We start from the raw sequence: 6,000 nt of genomic DNA on the forward strand, positions 1-6,000 counted from the left end.
GCTGAGCCACGTGTGATGGTTCAAAAGGACTGTACAAGTCCCCGACCACGCTTCACGTAACATTGGAAGATCTAGTCTCATTTTCATCCAATCCCCGTATTAGGAGAGCCCTCCGACAATTTGTGTATGTTAAAGACAGATTGAACATACACATGCGTATACATACACGGTGTATGTGTGTTGGGAAGGAGGGGAGAGAGCAGACAGAGGGAGCGCTAAAATCTGATCTCGCCTAGGGCGCCAAAATGGCTAAAACCGACCCTGGCATTTTTTTTTTTTTTTTTCATGCTAGAGGGTCGTTATTGAATGTGGTTATTATGATGTATGTAAACTGTATTTTTTTTCTGACCAAATCCTGTGCTTGCTACAGATCTTACATACATACATACATATACCAAGGCTTTTTCCCCCTTCCAAGGGAGGTAGCCAAAAAGGGAAAGGCATAAAAACACTCCCACCCATTTCATCTCTAAATACACTCCACACCCCTCCCACCCTTCCTCTCATCTGAGCACCTCCTGGATGACGGGTCATCCCTGCACCCTGCCCACCGCCCTGGGTCAGAAGCAGTGTCGCAAGACACAGTACATCCACAGCGAGGCCGCTTCATTTAATCGTCGACCCCCCCTCTCCGTCCCCCTTTGCATATAAGGCGAGGACGGGGAGAAATCCCTTCGGGCTGCGTCAAAATTTACTCACACATACTACCCCACCCCCCACTTCCCCGCCCATTCCTCCTCATGCAGTCACAACATCATCCATATACAACCATTCTCCACTCACCTCTGTCTTCCGTCCTCTCCCTTCCTTCCTCAACAGACATTCCCCTCTTCCCCAAAGCCCCCTTCACCCCATCCATCCACCTCATAGTAGGACGTCCCCTCATGTTCACTCCCTCCACATCTGCCTTCCATACCTCTTTTACTAGTCTTTCTTCACTCATTCTTTCCATGTGTCCAAACCATCCTAATATTCTTTCATCAACCCTATCTCCCAAATCCTTTTTCACCCCTGTTCTCCTCCTCACCTCCTCATTTCTCACTCTATCTAGCCTAGTAACCCCCACCATACTTCTCAGACACCTCATCTCCAACACATTCAAACTCCTTCTCTCTTCTTCTCTTATGTTCCACGTTTCTGCCCCATACAGTGCTGTTGGCACAATCACTCCTTCATACAGTCTCCTCTTCGCATCCATTCCCAAATGTCTATTCCTCATTACACTCTTTAAACCACCAAGGCATTTACTCGCTTCTCTCAATCTACATTCTACCTCCACCTTTTCCTGCTACACTTGCACCCAAGTATCTAAAACTATCCACTTCCTCCAGTCACTCTCCCTTAATGTTCACTTCCAGTCTACTGCCACTTTCACCCCTTGTACATCTCATCACCTTACTTTTACCCACATTTATCTATAGCTTTCTTCTATCACATACTCTCCCAAACTCTGCCACCAGCTTCCTCAATCCCTCCTCTGACCCTGCCACAAGCGCAGTGTCGTCCGCAAACAACAGCTGGCTCACCTCCCACTTTTCTCCATTTTCTTTAACCATCTCCAATCCCTGACTCACTACCCTAGCATTCACCTCTCGCACCACCATACAGATCTTAGTATGTTAATTTCCTTTTTTGACTTTGAGTCAGTCAGATTGATTCTCGTGATCTTATTTGATGAGTGAGAAGACATCTTGTATATAACGAGATACTTTGGTGAACCAGGATTGCTGTTCCTCGTTTGGTTTGAGAAGGAAGGAGGGATAAATAAGAGGAATAACTTTTGATAAAGTGTGGGAGCTCAGTTGGGCATCTTGTAGGCAGATACATTTGGGTTCCAATTGTCGGAAGAGGAGGAACGTTTTTCTGATATAGGATGAGTCATCGACATTTTTAATGTAGTGTTTGGTGCATTAGTGTTTGGGTTGATGGGGCACAATAATGAACAAAAATGAACACCCCCTTATTATACACCCTCAAGCCTCCCCCTTGCAAAAAACTACCCTCCTACACACCTGAAAAAGACACCGTCCCTCTTTTCAAAACACGACCCGACGACACTCCGAGAGTGCCGTCGGGTCGTGTTTTGAAAAGAGGGACGGTGTCTTTTTCATGTGTGTAGGAGGGTAGTTTTTTGCAATGGGGAGGCTTGAGGGTGTATAATAAGGGGGTGTTCATTTTTGTTTGGTCGGGACTGCCTTTCTCCTTTTATTGGTGCGGGTTTCAAGAAAGAGGGGGAAATGAGTTTGAGTTTGCTAAGTGATTATTTATTCCGTCTGGTAGCCTCGGAAGGTCTAAGGGGCTAGGACAGTATTTGTGGATCTGGAGCCGTTGTAGAGTGTAGTTCATCTTGGACCTCACCACTCGGGACAGCACAAGCTCTAACTGGCAAGGAGGTTGGGGATTATATGTTTTGGGCGTTTGGAAAAGGTTGCCTTGGCGTCGCTTGCTTTTGTTTCTGCTGGGGAGTTGGCTCTTTTCCCGGGACGACAAGAGGAGGAGAGAGAGGGGGTCATGGGGTGGGGGAACTTCGGGTTGGGTTTGTAGCGGTAAGATGTGGTGAACTGGAGGGAACGGGAAGACGCGCAAAGGGATCTTATTTGTGACTTTTGATGAGGTCGCTGGGGGCGGGTGTTGGAGTCCTGCCAGGATGGCGGATTGCAGCGGTTCCGTGCATGTGGTTCTAGGTTCGCCCGTTATGATCTTACTATATGTCAAGTTACTGTGATGTCTTGCCGTAAGATTTTGCGTTAGAGACCGCAAGTGTTCTACGTTCGCCCATTATGATCTTGCCAAGCCTGTCAAGTTACTGTGATATCTTGCCGTAAGATTTTGCGTTAGAGACCATAAGTTTGTGTATAAAACGGTAATTAAACCATAATGCATATTTTTTGTCATTCAATATTTGTTTCAAAACAAATGCAGAACGAAAACACAATTTAAACACATGACACAGTATGAACACCACATAATGAAAAACGGTTCTGTTTACAGGAGTATTTATTTCAAATTGTTTAAAACAAACATTAAAAAACACACAGCATGCGGAGAAAAGGTGTAAGATGTTTAATTTACGCCCGTAAAACTTGAAAATCACAGAAATTACGTAAGACTTGGGCAAGGTTTTCAACTTACGCAAGATTTTCAACTTACGTCGTAAAACTTGAAAATCACAGAAATTACGCAAGACTTGCGCAAAACAACAACAACAACAACAACATAAGATTTGACAGGTAGGCCTTACTTTAACTCAAGCTCCTCGGAACGTGGTATGTTCTGAGTTTGGAAAGTTTTCCTGTTCGAAACTGTGTGCTCTGCACTGGGAAGAGGACGCTGAGTGGTTTTGACCGCAGTTTGTGCGCATAACTGGGTACTCGGTGGCGCGGTTGGTAGAGTCCCAGACTGTCAGTATGGCGGTACCTGGTTCGAATCCTGCCCAGGGCTGACATTTCAGTATCGCTGCGCATCGGGTCGTTACTCCAACTCTCATGGGCGGGGAGTTGGGGATGTGTGTGCATTTAAGGTCATAGCATTACTCATAGATCGATCATACGAGCTCTGAGCTCTCTTCCGAGAGGGAAATAACTGTCGATCACGAGTCCAACACGTGATCCAAAGACCAAGGTGAAAGATGAATGTGGTATGGTGTGTGGAGTTTGGGCAGTGATGGGTGTATGAAAGTGGCATCTGCCGACAAGTCTATCGAAGTACTCACCATGTGAGAACGGAGCCTTCATTGTACTTGTACGTTTCGGTTGTTATTGCAGATTTTTCAAGTACATGAAAAAGTACTTGAACAAGTGAAACGTCGTACTAATAATGGCTCTGTCGTCGAATGGTGTTCATTTCGACATTGCTATCAAAATGTCTAGGAGCTGGAATAAGAACATGGGCGTTGATATAATCTGCATCATATCTTAGATCAAATATCATTATCACTGTGGGTGTTGGGATAGTTAGACAATTTATTCCATAGTTCAATATATTCTTGTCATTATTTTTTACCTTGTTCCCCCCAGGTCTGTCTCTTTGTACTCCCGCGCTGTTGTTGAATGTTGCATTCAGTTTCGTTTTGACTGGGACATCAAGGGTTGAAAAGGACTGGACAAAAAATCTTTTTGGGCTACATCAATCCGTGGTCCATTCACAACAAATTTCCACCCGTCTCTTGCCTCTCCCTCTCCTGCTCAACAGGCATTCTCCTTTTTCCCAAGCACCCATTCACTCCATCTCATTCTCGATACTCCCCTTAAATTCATTCCATTTAACTCTGCCCTCCATTTTTTTTAACTCATTATTTCCATATGCCCAAATCATCCCATTATTCTTTCACCAACCCTACCTGCCAGCTCCCTTTTCATCCCAGCTCTCCTCGTTCATCAATCCACCTTATTCTCGATCTTCCCCTGAACTTCGTTCCGTTTATTTCTGCCTTCCACACACTCTTTACTAGTCTTTGTTTACTCTTTCCATGATAACCTCCAGCATGCTTCTCACATTAACCCATTAAACTCCGATGACAAGATGTCTTGTCATTTGGTCAAATAAAACAAAAAATCATAATAAAACAACAAAATGTTTGATGATCAAACAGCACCAGAAAAATATGACGTCGTCAGTCCTCCTCGAGGAGGACTGACGACGTCATATTTTTCTGGTGCTGTTTGATCATCAAACATTTTGTTGTTTTATTATGATTTTTTGTTTTATTTGACCAAATGACAAGACATCTTGTCATCGGAGTTTAATGGGTTAAAATATCTTTCCTCCTACCTCATATATCAGATCTTTACTCCATACAGTGTTGTGGGCACAATCATCCCTTTACAATTCAGTGGTTCTTAACTGTTTTCAGTGCCCATACCCCTTGATTATCTAAAAAAAATTCTCGTACCCCCATCCCATGTAAATAAAATGCAAACATATGAAAAGGGTAAGTGAAACAAACCTTACTGAGAAATCATTAGATATATTCAATTACTGAACAAAGGTACTTTTTTATTTCAAAAATGTCAATTAGTAGGATACAATGAATGCACATTATGCTTTCTCATGGTAAATATACAGTACCATTGCACTGGCTATCATGTCTCATACCCCAGGATTAAGGTTTCGTACCCCTTGGGGGTATAGTTACCCTGGATTAAGAACCACTGCTTTACATAGTCTCCTCTGTGTGTCAATCCCCAGAGACCCATCTCTCATGATATTTTCATTACCCCAAAGACATTTGTTTCTCTCGCTCTATATTACCTTCATTCCCTGCTATATGCGACCCTAAAAACTACACTCTCTAGTCTCTCTCCCATAACTTACCTCCATCTCACTGTCTTCTCTTAGTGTCAATCCCAAGAGACCCATTCTCATGACACTTCTCATTACCTCAGACATTTGCTTCTCTCACTCTATATTTATCTCCATTCCCTGCTATATGTGACCCTAAAAACTATCTACACCCTCTAGTCTCTCTTCTACAACTTACCTCCATCTCACTGCCATCCTCACCCATTATAAATCTCATCATCTTACTTTTACCAATGTTTGCTCCTCCTACCATATACCTTCCCAAACTCTGTCACCAACTACATGTGTCCCTAAAAACTATCTACACCTTCTAGTCTCCTACAACTTACCTCCATCTCACTGCCATCCTCACCCATTATAAATCTCATCATCTTACTTTTACCAATGTTTGCTCCTCCTACCATATACCTTCCCAAACTCTGTCACCAACTACATGTGTCCCTAAAAACTATCTACACCTTCTAGTCTCCTACAACTTACCTCCAACTCACTGCCATCCTCAACCCTTATAAATCTCATCATCTTGCTTTTACCAACATTTACCCCTCCTACCATATACCTTCCCAAACTGTCACCAACTACATGTGGCTATAAAAACTATCTATTTCCTCTAGTCTCTCTCCAATAACTTACCTCCAACTCGCTGCCATTGTCACCTTTTATACATCTCACCTTCTTACTTTTACCAACATTTACCAT

This window comes from Oratosquilla oratoria, chromosome 12 (genome assembly GCF_046742065.1).
Source record: "Oratosquilla oratoria isolate Oo_2021 chromosome 12, ASM4674206v1, whole genome shotgun sequence".
NCBI classification, from domain to species: Eukaryota; Metazoa; Arthropoda; class Malacostraca; order Stomatopoda; family Squillidae; genus Oratosquilla; species Oratosquilla oratoria.